Source organism: Thalassophryne amazonica, chromosome 8 (genome assembly GCF_902500255.1).
Source record: "Thalassophryne amazonica chromosome 8, fThaAma1.1, whole genome shotgun sequence".
In the NCBI taxonomy this organism is placed as follows: Eukaryota; Metazoa; Chordata; class Actinopteri; order Batrachoidiformes; family Batrachoididae; genus Thalassophryne; species Thalassophryne amazonica.
Window position 1 is genome coordinate 43,489,569 of NC_047110.1, and position 26,108 is coordinate 43,515,676.

The window sequence follows — 26,108 nt, forward strand, 5'->3', positions numbered from 1 at the left end:
ATATTTTAACTTTGTACAAATGACAGAATTGACATTAATTGAGTTATTCTATCAGTATTCATTTTATTTATACACCAAACCATAACTCAGCATTGCTTTATTTTCCAAGACCTCTGCCTGATGGCAGCATTGTGATTGAGTAGAGTTGAGGTTTATGGCTCCTCTCACTTTGCTTCTGTGCCGGAAGCCATGTAGTAAACAGGAGATTCCAGCAGGGGGCAAAATGTTCAAAGACAGAAGTGCTGACTCATTGTTTGGGTTTGTTGTTGCTTCTGATGCTACCAGAAGCGATTGTGGTGTTAAAACTCAAAATCAGTTTGTTCGTAGTTGCAAGTGTACCAGAGACAATACTGGAATTTATCGGTTATTGGTTATCTGTAACTTCCGATACATTTTTGGGTGGTTTATCATTTTATCTTTATCAAAGATAACTTTTCAGTTATCTGATTATCTGTTATCAAAGTTAATTTTTTGGTTATCTGTGCCCACCACTGACTGTAGTACGAGCTAAACCTTCTTTTAGTGTCAGCATCCATTCTTCCTTACCAGCATTATATCGATAATGTCCTAACCTGCTAACTGGCATCAAATGTCTTTTTGTTCAGATATTGAATTTTTGCATAGCCCTATTGATATTGTTTGTTGTTGGACCTTTAGCTGAATGTTTTTGGATTCAGTTATCCGTTGATAACATGTTTACTGGACGTGACCTGTATTTTGAACACAAGACACATGCTTCCAATTGATAATCTATTTTCTATTTGTACAACTTGACTGTTTTCAAATGTGTCCACGTGCTTGCTGTGGTCGTCAATCATGTTGTGTAATTGTGTCACTGCATTTCTTAAATGTCTTGAATATCTTTAGCTGCCCAAATTCTGCTCAGTCTCAAGTTCCTCCCAAATTGGCCCCCCCAAAAATCGCATTGTATATGTTCCAAGTTTACACAGTATGGAATGTATTCTTTGTGAATAATACCATGAATCAAGTTGGCTGCCTGAACACTGTAGTTTACAAACTGAATTCAAGAGAGAGAGACAGAGAGAGAGAGAAAATTAAAGATCCAGAGATTGAAATGAAAATTACTTTCTGTTTTCTTATGAACGACTTAATCACAATATTTCCACATCTGAATTATATCAATGAATGACTTGGATACAGGGATCTCACATTACATAAAAATATGAAAGTGGAGGAAGTGTAGTTTAAAATTTTCCTCATCTGGAAAAAGGTAAAGCGAGATTTCTTCCGTTCCCTCATTAGAGACTGACTGGGCCAACAGAGCGAAATCCCACAGCACAAAAATGTGCAAGCGTGGGATTAATTGTAATATTTTCAGAAACACAGTGCTACTTTTCTGCACACTTCATTTGATTTTACTACTCCTTGTCTCGTGGGTTGTTGTAACAGATTTTACCCTTGTCTGGGAATATTTTATCCATTTACTGACTGTCTGTAGCCAGTGGTTTGATTTTTACTTGGGGCAATGTGTAGGTTTTGCCAAGACTTCAATGAGTGCAGAATTACTCAGTGTGTGTTGTACCCAGGATATGGGGTAATATGCTGCAGTACCTCTGAAAATATGAGAGAAATGATCACGAGAGTTATTTCGGGTTGTTTCTCCCACGCAGAGGTTTATTGCAATTTAAAACATGACCAATCATCATTTCCTCGTCCTTTCCCCAACACAAAATGGCAGACTCACGATAAGTTCACGTGCAGAAACATATTTTAAACCCTTAAAACATACATGAAAACATTTCTTTAGCTTCACTCCAGCATGCAATACAAACAGAAAAATACCCTAACTATGCACACAACATGTTCAGAACACTGGGAGACGTTTACCTGAAAATATGAGAGAAATGATCACGAGAGTTATTTCGGGTTGTTTCTCCCACGCAGAGGTTTATTGCAATGAGGAGAAACCCCGCGAAATCACTCCAGTGGTGTGGGAAGACATTACAAGTTGTAAAAATAAAGGATCCCCCAGGATTACTAGACGATTTCCGAGAATGCGGTCACAATTCCTTTGAATAGAATTACAAAACATTTAGAAAAAATAAAGAATAACATACTTTACATACTTTTAACCAACTCTTAACTGTATTTATATTGTTCTGAAGGCTTTTATGTAAATGTATATTTATTACAATCCTTTTTAACATTTTAAGAACTTTCCTATTTTTAACTATTTTTAATATGACATCACCTTATGAGTTATCATTATTTATTGGCGCTGTCCTGAGCATAGTGTTTAAAGGCGTGCTATCCTTCTAACCTATCACATGTGCATATATGTGTGTGTGGGTGTTCAGTCCATATAGTGCATATAGTGCAGCAGATACATGTAGGTATAAGAATTATTCAGTTGCTGATACAAGCACGAAGTTTGGTATAAAGATAAAGATAAACTTTATTGATCTCACAGAGGAGAAATTCACATGTTATGTCAGCTCTTAAAAAAAAACCCAAAAAAAACACACACACAAGATGAGTGCAAGTAGAGGAAAATGTTCATCAAACAGCATGTGCAAGGATAAGCAATAATAATAATACTTGTAACAGTACAAGACATAAGAAAATGAGGTAGAAATAGAATATGTACGTATATATATACACACACACACACATACACGCATATATATATATATATATATATATATATATATATATATATATATACATACATACATACATGCATACACATACCTATACACCTACACATATACATATGCATATATATATAAACATGATTGGGATTGAAAAAGGGATAGAAGCATCTTATTTACAATATGTGAAATGGAGTTTAGGTGTGATAAGGTGACATTAGTGCAGGGATTTGTAAACGAGTTGTTATTGCACATGATTTGTGGACATATTAACATTGCACGTGATTGTGGACATATTATTGCCTGTGGTTATTTCACAGTGTTATTGTACAGCCTGACAGCGGCAGGGAGGAACGACTTGCGGTATCGTTCCTTCTTGCCCTGAGGGTGCCTCAGTCTGTCGCTGAATGAGCTGTTCAGCTCCACTACAGTCCGAGGGTGAGAGGGCAGAGGGTGAGAGGAGTTGTTCATGATGGATTTGAACTTGGTTAACACCCTCCTCTCAGCCACCTTCTCCAGAGAGTCCAGAGGACAGCCCAGGACAGAGCTGCACTTCCTGACCAGCTTATTCAGTCTCTTTCTCTCCCGCTCTGTGCTGCCCGGGGCCCAACAGACAACAGCATAGAGGAGAGCAGAGGCTACAACAGAGTCGTAGAAGGTCTTAAGCAGAGGCCTGCTCACTCCAAAGGATCTCAGTTCTTCAGGAGGTGGAGGCGACTCTGGCCTTTTTTGTACAGGGTGTCAGTGTTGTGAGTCCAGTCCAGTTTGCTGTTGAGGTGAACACCCAGGTATTTGAAACTGTCCACAGTCTTTATGTTCTCCCCCTGGATGTTCAGCAGTGGGTGAGGTGGTGGTTTCCTCCTGAAGTCGATCACCATCTCCTTCGTCTTACTGGTGTTGAGACACAAGTGGTTGCACTCACACCAGTCCACGAAGTCTGTGATGACCGATCGGTACTCCACCTCATTCCCCTCAGACACGCGACCCACAATGGCGGAGTCATCAGAGAACCTCTGGAGGTGGCAGCTGTCCGTGTTGTAGGTGAAGTCCAAGGTGTAGAGGGTGAAGAGGAAAGGCGAGAGGACGGTGCCCTGGGGGACCCCTGTGCTGCACCTTACCACCTCAGACTGACAGCCGCGCAGCCGCACGTACTGCAGGCGGTCAGTGAGGTAGTCGATGGTCCAGGCGGCGAGTTGTCCATCCACACCTGCGTCCTCCAGCTTCCTCCCCACAGCAGCGCCAGTCTGATGGTGTTGAAAGCGCTGGAGAAATCAAAGAACATGACTCTCACAGCGCTCCGGTCGGTCTCCAGGTGGGTGAGCACTCGCTGCAGTAGGTAGATGACAGCGAACTGCGGTGGGTCCAGGATGTTGCTCACCGTGGTGCGGAGGTGAGACAGGATGAGCCGTTCCATGGTATTCATGAGGTGGGAGGTCAGAGCAACTGGTCTGTGGGCTGGTTCCTTGGTGTGCGATGTTTTAGGAACTGGGACCACATAGGAGGTCTTCTACAGGGTGGGGACCACCCCCAGGCTGAGACTCATGTTGAAGATGTGGCTGAGGACCTCACAGAGCTCATCTGCACAGGTCCTCAGCAGCCTCAAGGAGATCCCATCAGGTCCTGCTGCTTTCCTCTGCTTCAGCCGCAGGAGCTGGCCTCTCACCTCGGTTGGAGTTACAGTGAGGGGGGAGGGAGGGAGAAGCTGAAGTGTGAGCTGAGGTGGGCTGGTGCTGAATACAGTCCCGGGGGAGGAGGGACAATGTCCGGGGTGCAGTGGAGGTGACCAGTGGGTAGAAGGTGGAGGGGGTCCGAGGGACTGGAGGGCTGGCTGCTGGAGACGTGGAGAGCCGGGAGCAGGCGTGGAGGAGCCAAAACAGTTAAAGTAGCTGTTTAGCTCCTCTGTGAACCGAGAATCTCCATCTGCAGTCCTGCTGGCACCCTGCCCAAATCCGGAGGTGGTCTTGAGGCATTTCCATACATCTCTGACGTTGTTCCAGGCCAGCTGCTCCTCCATCTTCCCTCCATACACCTTCTTGGCTGCACGGATCTTCCACTGGAGCTCCTGTTGGACTCTACGCTGCTCCTCTCTGTCTCTCGAAGTCCTTTAAAATAGTCCTTTTCTTCAAAAAAGCTGTTAGCCACATGGAATTTAAAATTTTTGTGGGGTATAATATTGAAGACATTGTTTCATCTGTTCAACAGTCTATTCTGGAAGTTTCCAGTCTTCATGCACCGATCATGCAAAGTCAATCATAGAAAATCTCTGTGTGCTACCCTTACCTAGTTTAGCTCGCAAGCTAGTGGGAGATTACTGGGGTGTGGTCATTGCCATACACATGCATCTACTTGAACCCATAGGTAAGCGTTAAGTAAGCAGTGAGAGCTAATGCTCATCCAAAGGACATGGCTGACTTCAAAACCAAAAGTACTACCTCTACTACTAAATCCTTACACCCCAAACATTATCACACGTTCTACAGCATGCATGTACAGTATACTTACTGAAAACATATACAATCAATCTAAAAAACATGAAAATATTCCCTGAAGTTAATTTAAAGCACAGTGTAATATTTATCATGTACAACATTGAAATAAACAAGACTGTACAAATATATGACAAAATACATATTTTGGGGCACCATCTTGAAAAAATGGCTGCCATCTTGAAAACTGAAGTGACTAAGAGCTTTTTTGTAAAAAGTAGACCAAGAAGTACCATTGTGCCAAATTTGGTGCTTGTATCACAAAATGAATGATTCTCATGATTTATGCATTCAACTGGTCCACGAATAGAGAGAAAGTGGGAGAAGACAACAAAATAAGGGTATTTTTCCTTTCATGTACAGTATTTACTGATCTACAGTGTCAAATCTGATGTGTAAATTTATAGCTCTTTTTAGTTTCATAGTGTGTTTGTATGTGAGTTTATGTTTCAGTTCTGTTCTTGGCATTCAGCCGGTTCACCTTCTGTGGTGTCCCCCCTTCTAGACTACCTCTGTGGAGTGTGGGTGGTATGTAGAAAACATGTACGTGTACTGTCAAGGCTTTGCTCAGGTCATGGACGCTGCAGAGAGAGGAGACAGAGGTATTGGGAAAGAACTCCACACTGCATGATGTGCAACCATCCTCTCAAGCTGTAACTCAGCTTCACACACTTGGATGTAGACAGAATGTCTGGAGCAACAGCTGGTCAGGATGTCTGGCAGAAAAGGGAGGGAGGAAGAGATACTAAAATAGCGAAACAGGGAACGGCAGGAGATAAATGGACATAAAAAGAGAAGAAAGGAAGAAAAAGGAATGAGAAAGTGAGACGAGGAGAGGAAGGTAGATGGAGGTGACAAAAAGGAACAGACAGAGTGCAATACATCCAGAAGCTCCAGAGAGGCGCCGCTCTGTGGGAAAAGTGAGGTGGAGGGTCATAAATCTGGCAGGGCCTTGCTGTCCTGGCCGCCTGGTTCCACACTGGGTTTGTTCAGGTGGCCCTCTCCATCAACCTCCTCCCTGCTGCTGCCGCTTGCTCAGTGTGCTCAACTATCCTGCCAAAAGAGAAACGTGTCGAAAGGAAGGAAGAGAAGCACTTCATGCTTTTATGATTTCCTTCTCTCTGCAGGCACGCTCACTGGGCTTAAGAAGCATGACCAGTGTGAGGATATTTAGAAATCCAGGAGACGTATCAGGTGGGGGTGGGTGTTCCATTTTTCTCGCATTTGAGCATTTGGCAGACGCTTCTTTTTATAAAAAGCAACGTATGATCACATACGTATAGTACCAATGGCACAAGCTTACATGCAACATACAGGTGGATTTGAATTGCAGATCCTTTCAGATCAGATCGAGAAGCACTCACCACAAAGGCGTGTTGCTCAATCTCGTTGGAAGTGACAGCTTACCATCACATCAGTCTGCACTCTCATGCAGTGTCAAAATAGTGAATGTCTGCAGTACCAATTTTGCCACCAAGCCCTGTTGGGAGATGAACCCAATGTTAATGTTTTGATGCTGAGAAGAAGAGTGTGTGGACAAACACAACATGACTGATACAACATGCAAACTCTACAAAGAAAGAAACTGGGGCTTCATGTACAAAGACTTGCATAGATTTCCTACTAAAACATAGCGTACACTAAAACCCAGAAACTGTTGCATGCACAAAAATATCCAGATGTATCAAAGTGTGCAAATGCATGGATCCAAGCACTGTCCGTTTGCACATCCCAATCAATGTGGAATTGAGCGCATATGCAGATGTACGAAACTCTTCCCTTTCCACGCCCCTATTTAAATATGCAAAATCATTTAAATAGGTCCTGGTATCTGGGATTCGCCTCTTCGTCAGATCAGTTACCATGAACACAGAAAAGAAATTATACGAAGTGTGAGCTACAGATGATGGAAATTAAGTGAAGACACGCAGGGATAGTTTATTTGGTGCCCTGTCAAACGGAATAAACATGAAACGGATAAAAGTTAGTGGGAGTGTGTGTGTGTGTGTGTGAAGCCGTAAACGCTGAGCTCAGAGCAGTGCACACACAGAAGTAAAAAAAAAAAGAGGTGCACCGCAGCTGATAGTGTGTGACATTCACAACTTTACACATGCGTTTACTGACAAATACTGAACACAGGGAGAAAATAACACAGGGAGAAGCTCTGCAGCTCTAGCTTCACCATCAAGAAAAAAAAAAACCCATTAATAATAATAACAAAAAACGTATTTGAATGTGCACATCCATCCAAATGTGCCCATGCTGGTTCAGAACAGTTACTCAGATAATGTATTTACTCACCAAACAGCCACCCATCGCACACTGTGCCAGCCTCTAGCCTCTTCCCAACCCAACCCAATGCATCTACACATTACTTATGATTTGAATATTGATGAAATGAAAATGTTTTCTATTAACAAAAACAAATTCATCATGTGATGGTGCTTTATAACAATATGTGTGCAGTCAATAGCTTTGATTACATTAGGGAAACCGGCTCTCGCTGCAAATTGCACTTTAATGTTGGAATGTGACGTACCTGGATGACATTCGGGTGATTGCGTTCCACACAGCTGGCATGGCTCGGCTCAAGGTTGACTGGCACACTCCTGACCAATCGGCCAGCTTCCGCTGGAATTTCCCTGTTGTCAGGAAGCCCAGTGTGGTCAGTATCTGTGTGGGCACAGACAACCCCTGGCTCCTCACCATATTGCGCTCTCGCGTCGCTGCAGTTCTGTGCACAAGTAGAGTGACACTGGCCTTGATCAAAGAAATCAGCTTATGAGCAAATTATCGTCATTTGCAAGTAAATCCTCACTTTCCCTGAATATTCGCTCATGTTAGATTGCACGATTTGCAAGCTCTTCTAACAGCGCTAATGCAGCCATTGTTAATGTCATTTTTAATACCATTTTTATGGTGTCAGATCAGTGACAAAACCCCACTCGTGTAAAAAATGCGTTCACACGTAGATATTAACTGCGCGCGCGCAAAGGTGCTGCACGCGAGGACCAGCGCTCCCCCCGCCCGCTCGAACTTGATTTCTGCTCACGCACAGAGAATAAGTGAAGTGCACAATGCATCTGCGCATGCGTGGGTCAGACGGGGGCAAAAATTCCAGCTCCAAAACTCACACCGCTCCAATTGAATTTCGTATACAGTAGCATTTGTTGTGTGGGCCGCTGAAGAGGAGGTACTGCTGGCCCACCACCACCAGATGGCGCCCTGCTTGGAGTGCGGGCTTCAAGCACAAGAGGGCGCCAGAGCCACTGGGAGTGACAGCTGTCACTCATCCTCAACACCAGCTGTCACTCATTCATCTCATCACCATCACCATAAAGGCCGGACGGCAACTCCACCTCCTCGCCGAGAAATCTTCTACGACTAGAGGTAATCTTCTCTGCTGTGATTACTGTTAATCTAATATTGTTCTGTGTGCAGTCGCATGCCCGTGAAGACCCAGGAGAGGGACAAACGGGAGCTGCACGAGTAAAGACGTTCCTGGAGGTGGAGGTTATCCCTCCCGGAGGAATTACTTATAAAGGTTGCTGGGTGTGAGGACTCACACTCACCACCTTCTGTTTCTGTCTGCCAGCAGTACCAGGGCCGACAACGGAGGACAGAGACCACCTGGGGACTCAGGGCTTGGCGGCTTCGGTGTTCTTCAGGCCGTTGGTGGTAGAAGCGGTGTGGGCCCCGGCTCTTCGTTCATCCGAGGTCTCCTATCTTCAAGCCTGCCCGCAGTCCTCCTGTGTATGATTGGCATCATTATTCTTGTTTATATTCCGTTGTGTTCTTTCGCAACATTAAATTGTTACTCCTTTTCTTATCCATTGTCCGTTCATTTGCGCCCCCTGTTGTGGGTCCGTGTTACGACACCTTCCCAACAGGATTTCTCGGCCATTCGTCATGGATCCCGAGGGGCGTCAACCACAGCTTGAACAGCCAATGGGAGAACAAGGAGCGCAGGCGTCAGCGGGAGGCGTGGTAAGTGATCTGCAGCAAATCCTTACCGCTTTCACTGCTCAGTTACAGCTAGTGACCGAGCAAAATGCAATCCTCAATCAGAGGATGGAGGCTCTCACCGCCAGAGTGGAAGCACGCGAGTCGAGCGTCGCTGCAGTGTCTCCTCCTGCTGGCCCGGGGCCTAATGTAGATGTTCCACTGGCCGTTCAACTACCCCCCCCACCGTCCCCTGAAGCTTACATAAGTCCTCCCGAACCGTACGGAGGCTGTGTGGAAACGTGCGCAGACTTCCTAATGCAGTGTTCGCTCGTTTTTGCACAGCGTCCAGTCATGTACGCAGCAGACGCCACCCGGGTGGCTTATGTAATTAATCTGCTTCGAGGTGAGGCACGCGCTTGGGCTACAGCGCTCTGGGAACAGGATTCATGGCTTCTGACGTCATACGCTGGGTTTATACGGGAATTCAAACATGTGTTTGATCATCCCAACAGGGCAACACCGCCATACTGATGATAGTGGACCGGTTCTCCAAGGCGGCCCACTTCGTGGCCCTCCCGAAGCTCCCGACGGCCCAGGAGACGGCAGACCTCCTGGTCCACCACGTCGTGCGTCTGCATGGGATACCGTCGGACATCGTCTCGGATCGTGGTCCCCAGTTTTCCTCGCAAGTCTGGAGGAGTTTTTGTAAGGAGCTGGGGGCCACCGTACGTCTCTCGTCCGGGTATCACCCACAGACGAACGGCCAGGCAGAGCGGGCGAACCAGGACCTTGAACAGGCTCTTCGCTGTGTCACCTCCGCGCACCCGGCGGCCTGGAGTAACCATCTGGCCTGGATCGAGTACGCTCACAACAGCCAAGTATCTTCTGCCACTGGCCTCTCCCCCTTTGAAGCGTGTCTGGGCTATCAGCCCCCATTATTCCCACTTGTGGAGGGAGAGGTCGGGGTACCCTCGGTCCAGGCCCACCTGCGGAGGTGCCGCCGGGTGTGGCGGACCGCCCGCTCTGCCCTGTTGCGGGCCCGGACGAGGGCCAAGGCCCATGCAGATCGCCGGCGTTCCCCGGCCCCTGCATACCAACCGGGGCAGGAGGTGTGGTTATCCACCAAGGACATCCCGCTCCAGGTGACATCCCACAAACTAAAGGACCGTTTCATCGGGCCATTCCCCATCGCCAAAATCCTCAGTCCGGCCGCAGTGAAGCTGACACTCCCGGCTTCACTGCGGATCCATCCGGTTTTTCATGTTTCTAAACTCAAGCCATACCACACCTCACCACTCTGCACCCCTGGACCCAACCCACCTCCTGCCCGGATCATCGACGGGGAGCCGGCATGGACTGTTCGTCGGCTCCTGGACGTCCGTCGGAAGGGTCAGGGTTTTCAGTACTTGGTGGACTGGGAGGGTTACGGACCCGAAGAACGCTCCTGGGTGAAGAGGAGCTTCATCCTGGACCCGGCCCTTCTGGTCGATTTCCACCACCGACACCCGGACAAGCCTGGTCGGGCGCCAGGAGGCGCCCGTTGAGGGGGGGGTCCTGTTGTGTGGGCCGCTGAAGAGGAGGTACTGCTGGCCCACCACCACCAGATGGCGCCCTGCTTGGAGTGCAGGCTTCAAGCACAAGAGGGCGCCAGAGCCACTGGGAGTGACAGCTGTCACTCATCCTCAACACCAGCTGTCACTCATTCATCTCATCACCATCACCATAAAGGCCGGATGGCAACTCCACCTCCTCGCCGAGAAATCTTCTACGACTAGAGGTAACCTTCTCTGCTGTGATTACTGTTAATCTAATATTGTTCTGTGTGCAGTCGCATGCCCGTGAAGACCCAGGAGAGGGACAAACGGGAGCTGCACGAGTAAAGACGTTCCTGGAGGTGGAGGTTATCCCTCCCGGAGGAATTACTTATAAAGGTTGCTGGGTGTGAGGACTCACACTCACCACCTTCTGTTTCTGTCTGCCAGCAGTACCAGGGCCGACAACGGAGGACAGAGACCACCTGGGGACTCAGGGCTTGGCGGCTTCGGTGTTCTTCAGGCCGTTGGTGGTAGAAGCGGTGTGGGCCCCGGCTCTTCGTTCATCCGAGGTCTCCTATCTTCAAGCCTGCCCGCAGTCCTCCTGTGTATGATTGGCATCATTATTCTTGTTTATATTCTGTTGTGGGTCCGTGTTACGACACCTTCCCAACAGCATTAGCAGACTGTAAAAGTTAAGGCTTTTACAGGGATTGTTTCAAAGGCTTTAAGCCTTAAGTGACGCATACAATAATGACAGGGGCGCATTGTGCTGTTTTCAAATGCTCAAATGGAATTTATAGACTTGAAAGTTGGCTGAAAACACACGATTGCAAAGCTCCACCGAGTCCACACAAAGATGGAAAGAAGAAGAAATGTGGTCGTAAACCTCCGTTCATTCTACACAATTTCGCCACAGAAAAGAAAGATTCAGACGGGCGTAAAAGACGGACTAAAATAAATAAATAAATAAAAGTTTCTTGCACACATTTATTTTGTCAATATCCTGAAACCGTGCCGCCGTTTTCATGCATCGGCTTATGACTGTAATGTCGCGCCATGAATGATGTGGTGCTTAATATTGTAAAATTGACATGTTCTATAAACAAACGGCATGCATGCGCATATCATTGTATGTCTGTCAACTTATCAAAACAAACGTGACACCAAAGAGGTTATACGAGACTCACCGTCATTGTCGTCATTATGAAGCCTGCGGAGTAGCAATTTCTCATCCCTGCTTAGCAAATATTCTCTGGACTTCGTCTAACCATCTGTCAGTTGCCTTCAAGGGGTCAGAAATTTGTTTGTCTCCAACTATCAACAAGGACTGGTCATTTTTGACAGCAGCGCACTCTTCCTCCTTTGTTGGCACTAACAGTACTTTCTGTACAGATGCAGCACATGCAAGCACAACCAGCTCTTCTTTCCATTTCTGTCCACTGCCGTACGTAGTCCTGGTTGTAACAGGCAATCCGCGGAGCTTACAAAAACGCTTTAAATCATCAACTTTCCAGCGGTTGAAATGATCCAAATCACAGCACTCCTCACTGCTTTCTGTCGCCATAGCTTGTGGGTTGGTAGTCGAAAAATTTAGCCTACACATAATGCACCGCGCGGCCTGAGATGCGCACTTCGCTTATTCCTGCTCTCTCACTTGAAGTTTATGGCACTATGGGGCGGGATTATGGCACTATGGGGGAGGGAACCAGGTCAGCACTGGCTCTGCTGTGATTGGCTGTCTCTGGAGAGCAAGGTTTGATTGACAGCCCTCCTATCTGACGCGGAAGTCAGTCGGAGACAACGGTGTTAAACAATTATCACCTTGTTTCTGCTTAAAACTTCACTCTAGTTATTGTCTATCTCAGCGACAGATCTCTGAAGCTTCTGTACAATCATTTCCACATTAATTCAGCATTATTTCATAATAAATTATGGAAAGTCCTAAAAATGACCTCCTGACACCGGCGCGTCTGCAGACTGACTCTGTACACCCAAACCAATCAAAGGGAATAATGTGATTATTAACCATCAGATGACAAATTAAAACCTCTTAAATCACGTGCAAACCATGACACTGCACTGCACATTTCAATGGTCATTTCACTTTTGATACATCTGACTGTTAGCGTGGAAAAGGTAAATTGTTCACTGCTGTTCGGTAATAGCCGTAGTTTCTCCAAAAATATTATTCTTACCAACACGTCCGTTTCAGCGGCATTCATCCTTGACTCAAAATACATCAGCATACCAAACAGCAAATGTCAGCTCTGCAGTTTGTTTGTGATTGAAGTCACACACACACACACACACACACACACACACACACACACACACACACACACACACACACACACACACACACACACACACACAGAGCTTTTAGTCTTTAGTCTTTTCTGCATTCTACTGCAAGCAGGTGCTTTTAATTTTACACAAACAGAAACATAGCGGAAGATATCAAACACTGCACAGTTTTCACTCATGGTAACGGTAACATGACACTTAACTAAACTGACTAAACCAATTGAACTACAAAACACAATAAATCAATAATACTAACAACACTGTTATACTAACATGAACCACAATAACATTTAAAACCCCAAAATCTTGAACTTCCATGGTGCATTGCAGCACAATGGCCATTGTTGTTAGCTAATATCACTAATTTCTCCAAAAATATTAGTCCTATCAACTTTCCATTTCTGCCTGGGACTCCAGCGAGGGGGTCCTCCTCTCTCCTCTCCTTCTGTGTTTTTCTCCATCTCTGCACACATGACACATGCTCCCCCACCCCTACCCCTCCTTTGCGTTTCTGTGACACCCCCACCCCACCCCGACTGCTGCTGTGCCACTCCAGGAGGCTGCGCGGCACAGTTGCTACGCCCACCGAAGCTCAGCTGTGCGGGACTCTGCTCCTGCCTACACTCACTTTGCCTCAGTTCAGATGACAGACTACTTCAAAGTTTAGCATACATAAACAAATCAAATGTATATGTGGGGCTGTTTTAATTCTGATGTGTGCCATTATTACCTTCAACCAGTAATAACTGTGGATTAATTGCTGTATTTCTGAGGTAATTGGGTGTGAAGATAATTTCGTTGCACTTGTTGTAATGACAATAAATCATCATTCATTCATTCATTCATTTTAACAGCGTTCATGCTTGAGCCAAAATACATAAGCATACCAAATGGCAAATGTCAGCTTTCCGCAGTTTCTCCATGATCAAAGCACGCATACACGCACACATAGGCCACATGGTTATTAAAATAAAGAAAATAAAGTGACAAAAGCCAATCAAAAAAATCTGACTTATCTGAATTCCAAATTAACTGAATCTTAACCTATTTCATTACAAGCTAATAATAATATAACAATCTACAGAAAAAATTAACTGAAGTTTGCTGAATATAAAACGTGACTATAAGTGAATAATAACTGAATATGTAGTGGCACGGTGCCTTAGTGGTTAGCACTGTTCCCTCATAGCATGAAGGCTCCTGGTCCTTTCTGTGTCCTCCCCATTTTTGCATGGGTTCAGACCTGCAGGTTAAGTGAGTTGGTAACTTGAAATTGATCATAGGTGTGAATAGATTCCAGTTCTCCAGGGAGCCATAATTGGAGTAAGCAGGTGTGTATAATGAATGATTGAATATAAACTACAGTAAATGAACATAATAGTAGTATTATTTAGTATTCCATGTCGTCATCCTTCAGTAAATGGACAACATTTGACAAAGTTTCACACATGTTGAAAAAAGGAGTTACAATCATAGTCTTCTGCTGTAGGTCATCTAACTGGATAAATGCTGCCTTGTGATGATGTCAGGTTCATGTTATAATTTTGAGAACCACTTGAAATAATTGCTTATATTATACGGAACACTTTCTAACCAGGAAAACTACTATGTTTCATAGCAGACCAACAGTATGCAAGTTTTAATTTCATTCAAACACCTCAAAATACATTTCTAGTCAAGGAAGCAGCATTCTGAATTGATGCATCAGACCTTATCGGGAGAATCACCTGTAGAGATACATGGAAGCAATAAAAATCCTCAGACTATTGGCACTTTTTGAGGCATACAGTTATATTCAAAGATTGTAGGCACATTACAATGAATCTTGAAGTAATTACAAAATAATGTCCTTTGTAGCAGGACATAAAAAATATTTTTACACCAGCTGATTTTAGATTTCTGGAGTAGACAATGAAAAACACTTTTTTGTGACATGACATTTGTCCCAACAAATACTGTGCTAATTATTTCATTTCAATGTCACTTTTTTTTTTTTTTTTCTGTGCCACCCCTGTCAAGCATCATAGGGATTTGAACCTGGAATGCACAATTTTGAACTGGAATGTCTGCTCAGTTCATGCAGGGATTTCAGGAGCTCAGTGAGTGGCTTCTCTGTGGCTGGGGTCCAAAGACGGCGACCTAGTGGGCAGACTGACAATGGAAAATGCTGCAGAGAACAAGAGGTGAACATGCAATGGGAAAAACAGACAGTTGCACACATATGCTTATTACAACTTGACGTACAGTGCGCACAGCCATACAGATTACATGCATACCAAAAGTCAACATATTTCACACAGACGACACAAAAGCACCCAGAAAACGTGCAGTCTAATGCAGGCAGAATGCTGCATACTTTTTCATTTTCTTTTACGTGCGATTGAGAAAGGGACAGAGCAGGGTGTGCAGACAGAGTCCATTATTCTCTTTTCCTGTGGTTGGAGTGTGTGACTGGGGATTTATTTTCACAGTTCTCTTGAGGGCGGTCAGTGTTTTGCTGAATTTGAAACATTTGAAGTCTATGAGGCCCCCTTCCCTGTTCCACATTAAAGAAATGGTCCATTCATTTAGACCTGTCAAAGTGCATAAAGTTTCTCTGATAGGGTCTGCTTACTTCCCCTCAAACTGGGTCACACAAACATTTTGGTCCTTGACCTCATTCTGTAATTTAATCCCTCTCACACAAACTGAAATATTCACTAATAATAATAATGATCTATATTATAACAGCCAAATGGCCTCTTGTGTGTGTGTGTGTGTGTGTGTGTGTGTATACAACCCCTGGCAAAAATTATGGAATCACCGACCTCGGAGGATGTTCATTCTGTTGTTTAATTTTGTAGAAAAAAAGCAGATCACAGACATGACACAAAACTAAAGTCATTTCAAATGGCAACTATCTGGCTTTAAGAAACACTATAAGAAATCAAGAAAAAAAGATTGTGGCAGTCAGTAACGGTTACTTTTTTAGACCAAGCAGAGGAAAAAAATATGGACTCACTCAATTCTGAGGAATAAATTATGGAATCACCCTGTAAATTTCCATCCCCAAAACTAACACCTGCATCAAATCACATCTGCTCGTTGACATTGACCCTATGTCATGAAATTGACCCTATGTGTCTTTTTGCAAGGAATGTTTTCACAGTTTTTGCTCTATGGCAAGATGCATTATCATCTTGAAAAATGATTTCATCATCCTCAAACATCAGAAAAGTGTCCAAAATATCAACGTAAACTTGTGCATTTATTGATGATGTAATGACAGCCATCTCCCCAGTGCCTTTACCTGACATGCAGCCCCATATCATCAATGACTGTGGAAATTTACATGTTCTCTTCAGGCAGTCATCTTTATAAATCTCATTGGAACGGCACCAAACAAAAGTTCCAGCATCATCACCTTGCCCAATGCAGATTCGAGATTCATCACTGAATATGACTTTCATCCAGTCATCCACAGTCCACGATTGCTTTTCTTTAGCCCATTGTAACCTTGTTTTTTTTCTGTTTAGGTGTTAATGATGGCTTTCGTTTAGCTTTTCTGTATGTAAATCCCATTTCCTTTAGGCGGTTTCTTACAGTTTGGTCACAGACGTTGACTCCAGTTTCCTCCCATTCGTTCCTCATTTGTTTTGTTGTGCATTTTCGATTTTTGAGACATATTGCTTTAAGTTTAACCAGTCCCAGCAGAAGACTGCCCCTCCCTGAGCCTGGTTCTGCTGGAGGCTTCTTCCTGTTAAAAGGGAGTTTTTCCTTCCCACTGTAGCCAAGTGCTTGCTCACAGGGGGTCGTTTTGACCGTTGGGGTTTTACATGATTATTGTATGGCCTTGCCTTACAATATAAAGCGCCTTGGGGCAACTGTTTGTTGTGATTTGGCTCTATATAAAAAAAATTGATTGATTGATTGAAGTTTTCTGTCTTGACGCTTTGATGTCTTCCTTGGTCTACCAGTATGTTTGCCTTTAACAACCTTCCCATGTTGTTTGTATTTGGTCCAGAGTTTAGACACAGCTGACTGTGAATAACCAATATCTTTTGCAACATTGCATGATGATTTACTCTTTTAAGAGTTTGATAATCCTCTCCTTTGTTTCAATTGACATCTCTCGTGTTGGAGCCATGATTCATGTCAGTCCACTTGGTGCAACAGCTCTCCAAGGTGTGATCACTCCTTTTTAGATGCAGACTAACAAGCAGATGTGATTTGATGCAGGTGTTAGTTTTGGGGATGAAAATGTACAGGGTGATTCCATAATGTATTCCTCAGAATTGAGTGAGTCCATATTTTTTTCCTCTGCTGGGTCTAAAAAGTAACCGTTACTGACTGCCACAATCTTTTTTTCTTGATTTCTTATAGTGTTTCTTAAAGCCAGAAAGTTGCCATTTGAAATTACTTTAGTTTTGTGTCATGTCTGTGATTTGCTTTTTTTCTACAAAATTAAACAACTGAATGATCCAAGGCCGGTGATTCCATAATTTTTGCCAGGGGTTGTACGTGCTTGCATGTGTACGGCTTTGGTCACGGAGAAACTGGGAAGAGATGACAAATGCCATTTGGTATGCTTATGCATTTTGGGTCAAAGATGAAAGCTGCAAAAGTAGAAAGTTGATAGGACTAATATCTTTGGAGAAATAATCTATATTAGCTAACAATAGTGAACAATGGATGCTGTGCTGCAATGCACCATGGGAGCTCAGGATTTTGAGGTTTTAAATGTTATTATGGTTCATGTTAGTTTAGCAATGTTGTTAGTGTTATTGATTTATTGAGTTTTTATAGTTCAACTGCTTTAGTCCATTTAGTTAAGTATCATGTTGCCATTACCATGAGTGAGAAGTGTAGTGCTTTTGATGTGTTCTGCTACTGTCTCTGTTTGTGGGTGTGTAAGCACCTGCTTGTGTCAGAATGCAGAAAAGACAAAAAGCTCTGTCTGCCTGCATGATTTTATTTAGTAAGTTCAATCTAAGTACATAACTGTAAAAATGCTAAAAATACATGGATGACACAAGAAAGTGAAAACACTTATTTCCATTGTGGTCCATTTAAAAAGAAAATGACAAAATAGAAGTAATAATAATAATAATAATAATAATAATAATAATAATAATAATAGTGTGTATAAAATAACAAGAACCTAAACAATTTATAAATACAATAAGACAGTTAAAAAATTTTTTTTTAATTACATAATTAACAGGAAATAAAAGGGTTGAAGTCTAAGGTTCTAAAAACATTCTGGACTCACACACCATTCCATCTCATTATAGAAACTTTGCATAATTTATGACCACCCTTGAAAAATGTCAGCTGCCTATTTTATAAATACTACCCAGTCCACTAACAATAATAATGACAATAATAATAATAATAAATCACTGTTTCACACTAATGTGTACATCTGAAATTCAGTCAAAGGCCTCACATCAGATATATATTTGCACATGGGAGAAGTTTCTCTTCATGACAAACATCTGAAGCGGGAACAGATATTATCTTGACTTGAACTATGCCTCCTACAGGCCAAATTTTGCTGTAATGACGATAGAAAGATCTGGTTCAAGTTTAGAAAAGAAGACTTCAAGAAGCCGACTTCAAGAAGCCTCTGCCAGTGTAGAACATGGCTGTGTTGGTCCACATTTCAATTGTGAGGTGAAACATTACTCCAACAGCTTCAAACCAATAAAGACGGCAAATCCTAACCCTCAGAATGTCGGGCATTGACAGTTGGTGAGAATTTACCATCTGCAGAGACACTGCTGTGTTCAGTTATAAACATTAACCCCTTTAGCCCACAACGTCGTAATCTCAGCTGCCCTGCCTCTGAGCTCATGTTACATTTGGTTAGGTAAAATGAGTGTTTTGTGAGTTGAAAATGGGCCCAATTTGAAACAGACCCACTCATTCGATGTCTGGCCCACTTAAGGTAATTGAATTTGACTCGAGGATTTTGCTCTCCTATTGACTCACTAGCTGCTACATCATTCACATTATATTCAAAAGGAGAATCAGTTAAATCTTAATCTAGTTTTTTCATGATATCTAGTTCAAACACCAGGGAAAAGCTACAAGGGCACATGCACTGAAACATTTGTCTTAAAAAGACCAATAAACATTTGGGACAGCTGTCCTTGGGAGACGTGTACCAGTTTTGAGTAGGCCAGTTCAGAAGGAGGCCAGATATTCTCAGTGTCCCACTCCATTAGCTGCTAGTTTTTCATTTTGAGCTCATAAGACCTGAGAAACAGACAGAGATCACTTTTATAATAAGTCAAATAAATTATATTGCATTTTTAAACTCAATCTTGCAAATTCCAGGTTGCTGGCTTAGTAAGGCCCATGCAACCTAACCTACATGTCACTGACCTGTGGAAGGTCACAGAGTGCCAATCCCACACGGCCATAAAGGCACCAGCTTGGATCAGACACATACGTAAACCTCACTGCAGACAACAGCACAAACTGTGCTGCCAGTTTGTACATCTTCACAATACTTTTAATGTGATGAAGAGGAAAGTTTGAAACTAAAGTTTATTTGTTTTAAACATGTTCACAAGACATACCACTAAGTAATCCTGAGATATGCATCTCAAACTTCTTGCGTTGACATCATCCCCTTCATTTGTCCAGGGTAAGTGCTGACTGAGTCCATTATGTTAACTTAACAGGGGTTTTGCATCATTTGAAGCTGGATAATTAACAGCACTCGGAGTGCACTGGTTCTTTTTTATTTGGCTCTGTCTGAGTGGGAGCCCCTTTTAAAAGAGTCAATGGTTCATCCCCAAGTATTTTGGGGGGTGGCCAGACAACACAAGAATACTGACAGTGATGAATGGAGACTTTGCACGCACAGAGACTCTTGCATCTCTTCTGTAGTAGAGCAGACTTGTGCAACTCATCGCTCTGTACCTCTTGAGAGGATGGTGTTTGTAACAGTCACTGAGCCCGAAGACGTTCATCAGGAGATGTTAAGTTGAAAGTGGTTCTCAAGCCTGGTCCTCAAGTACCACTAACCTACAGATTTTCCATGTCTCCCTGCTCTACCAAAAGCTGATTAGCTCATTCAGATGACTGGTAGGACTTGACAGGCCGTGCACACCTGAATGAGCTAATCAGCTTGTGGCAGAGCAGAGAGATATAGAAAATGTGTTGGGTAGGTGGTACTTGAGGACTGGGATGAGAACCAGTTACTAAATGAAACACTGAGTTAGTACAAGACCCAGGTGTGATGCATTTGACACAATTCATGCAAATTAATTCTTTGTGATTCAGGGATACCATAATGTTTGGTTCTGTGTGGCCTTGACATTTGATTAATTTTGTCCAAAATGTAACCACTTTGACCTTGATTGAAATGCAACCTCGCCACCATATTTAATACATACGGTTTCCAAACATTCATTCATTCATTCATTCATCTTCTACCGCTTAGTCCAATTAAGGGCCGCGGGGGGCTGGAGCCTATCCCAGCAGTCATAGAGCGCGAGGCGGGGTACACCCAGGACAGGACGCTAGTCTGTCACAGGGCCACAAGCAGACAAACAAGCACAGACACACCCACACAGACACACCTACGGACAATTTAAAGACTCCAATCCACCTAACCCGCATGTCTTTGGATGTGGGAGGAAACCGGAGCACCCGGAGGAAACCCATGCACATGCGGGGAAAACATGCAAACTCCACACAGAAAGGCCATGGGAACTGAACCCACGACCTTCTCACTGTGAGGCAACAGTGACCTTTCATGGCCACCTAAGATCAGATGTCATATGAACAATAAAAAGGTGATAAAAAATTTCATGTTAGTGATTCATAATAACTATATGTATCATTAGTCAGTTCTTCAGATTAGCCATTATAAATACAGTAGGCAGATGTAGAATTTGGACCCAAAATCCAGACAAAGACACAGAGCTTTTATTAATATGACAAAATATTTTACAAAAACAAAACAAAACAAAAAAAAAGCAAAGTTCATGGTGGTCCAGTGTTGGTTCTAAGCGAGGTGGCAGTGGTGAGCAAAATTGTCCTTGAAAGCCAGCAGGTCTGAAGGCATGGGCAAAACAGGTGGCGAGGCTATGCGCTGAGAGAACACAGGAAACAAACAGTTTAATCCAGTCTGAAAAAAGTTCACCCAAACAGAATGTTCAAGAGAGCTAAGAACTAGAGCCACGTGTAACACGGGAGGTATGTCGACGAACTGGTGGGGAGTGGATAAATGAGCCGGTCTTTTAAACTTCTCTGGAGTAGATAATTGTTTGCAGGTGCAACTAGCAATCATGTCAGCCACACCCAGCCTAAGACTTACATAAACAGATATGCAGTGGGAAGGGATTAACAGCAGAGGATACAAACAGAAAAGGGTAAAATTATAACAGTATGAAAGCACTGAACCCTGACTTTGACCTTTAATTGATATTTAAAATCAAATCATTTTGCCCTTTTTTATCCAAGTTTAGTCCAGATTTTGTTCACACATGTATGGACAGATTCACAGGGCTGAAAATAATATCTCTGCATGTGCTCAGGTTATCCTCATGACAAGTTCATAGTAAAACATACAAAAAGTAAATCACAAAAACCTAGACATCCCACATATTTGTCATGCAGTGATGACACCATTGAAAACAACAGATAACACTTACTGTTATTTAACCCCCCCAAAAATGTGTTTCAGAATGGTAAATGTAAAACATACATTGTACATGTGTGTGTAAATACATAGAAATATGCAGAAAATATCATTCTTAACTTTTTGTATATCATACGAAACACATCATAAGAATATTTTGATGTGCTTCTGCTATTAGTGGATGTACGAGGTCTGTCCATAAAGTATCGTACCTTTTTATTTTTTTTTTTAAACTATATGGATTTGATTCATATGTTTTCACGTCAGACAAGCTTGAACCCTTGTGCGCATGCGTGAGTTTTTCCACGCCTGTCGGTGACGTCATTCGCCTGTGAGCACGCCTTGTGGAAGGAGTGGTCCCGCCCCGTCGTCGGATTTTCATTGTCTGGAAATGGCGGAATGATTTGGGTTTTGTTTCCATCTGAATTTTTTCAGAAGCTGTTAGAGACTGGCACCTGGAAACCATTCGAAAAATTTATCTGGCTTTCGGTGAAAATTTTACGGGCTTCACAGAGAATAAGGACTGTAACTACAGCTTTAAGGATGGCCCACAATGGCACTTGGCGCACCCCGCTCCGAGCCACGACGACAGGCACGAACCACCGGATTATTTCTAAACAGATGGCTGTGTGGAGCTGGGACCGTCGTGTGCACTTTCTCTGGTTATCACAAGAGCTGGACATCAACCATTTTACGGCCGATTTCACTTTTAACAAGAGATTTTGTCGTGGAAAGCCGCGCGGAGGCTTTGTGCGTCACGACTGATTCGCTGTTCGAGCGAGACAAAGGAACACCTCCGTTTCGTAGTGCCAGAGGACAAGCCCAGCTCTCCACAATTTCTCTTATAACTCACTCTACTGGTAAGCATTGAAAGCCGAGATAGGCATGTCCCAACTTGTCCTCTAACATTCCGAAATGGAGGTGTTCCTTAGTCTCGTTCGAACAGCAAATCGGTCGTGACGCACAAAGCCTCCGCGCGGCTTTCCATGACAAAATCTCTGGTTAAAAGTGAAATCTGCCGGAAAATGGTTGATGTCCAGCTCTTGTGATAACCAGAGAAAGTGCACACGATGGTCCCAGCTCCACACAGCCATCTGTTTAGAAATAATCCGGTGGTTCGTGCCTGTCATCGCGGCTCGGAGCACAGTGCGCCGTGTGCCATTGTGGGCCATCCTTAAAGCTGTAGTTACAGTCCTTATTCTCTGTGAAGCCCGTAAAATTTTCACCGAAAGCCAGATAAATTTTTCGAATGGTTTCCAGGTGCCAGTCTCTAACAGCTTCTGAAAAAAGTCTGATGGAAAAAACCCCAAATCATTCCGCCATTTCCAGACAATGAAAATCCGACGACGGGGCGGGACCACTCCTTCCACAAGGCGTGCTCACAGGCGAATGATGTCACCGACAGGCGTGGAAAAACTCACGCATGCGCACGAGGGTTCAAGCTTGTCTGACGTGAAAACACATGAATCAAATCCATATAGTTTAAAAAAAAATAAAAAGGTACGATACTTTATGGACAGACCTCGTAAAAACTAACACAACCTGTAAACTCAGCTTCCACCAGTTGAACAGCAGGTGGGATCAGAGCCTGCCCCAATTCTGGAATATGTAAACCCTGTTTTTTGGAATTCATTTTGTTATTACAATTCTGAAGTGTGCTATGATATAAAAATTGAATTCAGTAATGGTTTCATTCTGTATAATCACAATACAGTTTCAACATGGGGTCAATCTTTGCCCAAGTGGAGACACTGTCAGGATCTGGATGCATTTGAGTCTGTCTGCTACAATTTTCACAGCTGCTAAAGCAGCTTGGCTTCTCCACACACGGGAATGCTTGTTTTACTCCGTAACACAACATTACACCACATAAAAAGTCACACTTGTCAGTGAACATGTATGTTTTTCTGTTCCCCCTATGTAAACATTTTTCTGGCTGCCTACATTGACAAAAAAGTAATGCACATGTCTGACCTTCTTTTATCTGCACCCCCATCTTCTGTGGGCTTATTAATTTTTTTTTTTTGGGACAGAGCGTTTCATCACGGGTAAGATCGTTTAGTCTGGCCATCATAGGCTGGTGGTGACAGACACACATCAAGGGGTTTGTGAGCTCAGGACAGTACAGTAGATTGAGCAGTTGAGTCCAAACTATGCAACTTTGTTGCTGTGATTTACCTGTCAGACGAGGCTCTTGGGCCAAAGCAGATGCTAGAGTTAAGAAACAAGCTGTGTGGGGGGAAGGGGGGGGGGCAGCTGAAGTTGAGTTTGGTGGCAAACAGCTACCACATAAAAACTACTCTGTCACATTAAAAGTGCCATCAAAGGCAGTATAGATGATCTTACCCACTGCCAAATAGCTTCACATCAAAAAGAGAATGATCTCATGAGAAGCCAAATCAAGGAGATGAGTTATACCCCCGTCACACATAGCTGGGATCACGCAGTGGCGTCAGAGTTATGCATTGATACACATCTGAAAGGTGTCGGATTTAAGTTCCATAACGTTCTGACAGCCATCTGTGGAAGTCGACACAGTTGGTCAAAATCTGCCGGCAGCCCCAAGTGTGACGCACATGTTTATAATTCTCCGGCTGCCATCGAGATGGGACCCCTATCCAACAGTGATCCATGTGTTAGCTGAGGACCATCTAACCACAATTTACATATTCCGATGGCGGCTAAACAGGATCTGAAACAATTTGAGCGCATACAAGGGAACCTCGAGATACGTAGATCTGGCACAGTATGCCTGCCGGTATGACCCGCAGTGCCACATATAATAATGCCCCCCACCCCCAGAGTGCAAAGGAACTGTTGAACTGTATGTGGCACACTTCATCATGATAATAATTCATAATTAGCCCTGAAGCTCCTTGCACTCCATGCGTTGCTGCACGTATGGTGCCGCAAATCTGTACGGGCTGTTATATTTACAGTAGACCTTACAGTACAGATGTTTCTGTGTAGGCTCTCAGTTGTCCAGGTGGTTTCCATAGTAGAGAAGCTCGAACCTTCGACTGGACTGGGTTGCTTGACGTGAGGACGTTTCGCTTCAAATCACAGAAGTTTCCTCAGCTAAAATTCTTGCTCTGGTAGTCTGACTTCTGTCTTGACTCTTGTAGAGAAGAATAAACCAGAAGCCAACAAAAGCTGGAGTTTTTTAACCTAACCAGACCCCACCTACCGAGAGGCTGACTGCTATAGGCTAGTGACTAAACAACAGCTCTAAATAGCACCTATTGTGCTCTAGTTAGCACTCTCCTAATGACAGGACAGAAGCCTCCCCTGATGGCTCCCTTGATGACATGAATGACTCATTACCATGAACAAAAGACTGAAACTGCTTTGACCTGAATACCACATTGTAAACAGGGGACAAAGTGTGTCTGAGACTCGCTCCGCGGTTAAGGCTGGGTTTCAACTGTTTTACAAAGAATGCTTCCTTGACACCTCTCTCAAACCATTTCTTCTCTCTGGCTAAGATTTTAACTTCCTTGTCCTCAAACGTGTGGTTAGTGTCTTTCAGGTGGAGATGAACTGCAGACTGAGGTCCAGTGGCGACCTCTCTGCGGTGCTGGTATAGCCTCTTGTGTAAAAGTTGCTTCGTCTCACCTATGTAGTGTTCATTACAGTTTTCCTGACATCTGATATGATACACTACATTGCTCTGTTAGTAACTAGGGATCCTGTCCTTAGGGTGAACTAACTTCTGTCTCAAGGTGTTGACTGGTTTAAAGTAAACTGGGATTTTGTGCTGTCTGAAGATCCTCTGTAGTTTTTCCCCTACTCCTGCTAAATAAGGGAGAGACACTCCTCTTCTTCTTGTCTCCGTCTCCTGTCTATCTGGTCTCTTTGTTTTCTGGGACGTCTGCACTTTGTCCAGGGACCATCGTGGGTACCCACATACTGTGAGGGCTTTCCGTACAAGTTGTTGCTCTTTAGCCCTTCCCTCTGCAGTTGTGGGCACCTGCAGGGCTCTGTGTTGAAGAGTCCTGATCACCCCGAGCTTGTGTTCAAGGGGGTGGTTTGACCCAAAGAGCAGATATTGGTCAGTGTGAGTGGGTTTTCTGTAAACCTCTGTCTGGAGCTGCCTGTTCTCTCCAATCGTAACATCACAGTCCAAGAAGGCTAAATGGTTGTTTCTGGCATCCTCACGTGTGAACTTAATATTGGAGTCCACCAAATTGATGTGTTCTGTAAAGTCCTCGACCTCCTGTTGCTTGATTTTAACCCATGTGTCATCGACATATCTGAACCAGTGACTGGGAGAGAAGCCCGTGAATGACGTCAAGGCTGTCTTCTCCACTCGCTCCATGTACAGATTGGCCACAATGGGGGATACCGGAGACCCCATCGCACAACCATGGATCTGCCTGTAGTAATTCCCCCTAAACAGGAAATACGTGGTGTTAAGACAGATCTAAAAGAGTTGGCAGATGTGGTCTGGTGTGAGTTTGGTCCTTTCAGGTAGAGACACATCTTCCAGCAGTCTCTGCCTCACAGCTGAGATGGCCTCAGTGGTGGGGATGCATGTGAACAACGAAGTCACATCAAATGACATCATAGTTTCATCTGCCTCCAGCTG

General features: G+C 43.9%; 1 long non-coding RNA gene across 1 annotated transcript; it reads left to right on the forward strand.

The window, feature by feature from the left end:
* The first annotated feature begins 4,729 nt into the window (after positions 1-4,729).
* Positions 4,730-24,334, forward strand: LOC117515074. The gene is made up of 3 exons (XR_004562033.1): positions 4,730-4,857; positions 22,781-22,786; positions 24,323-24,334. It is a non-coding gene; the product is annotated as an uncharacterized LOC117515074 (long non-coding RNA).
* The last annotated feature ends 1,774 nt before the right edge of the window (positions 24,335-26,108 follow it).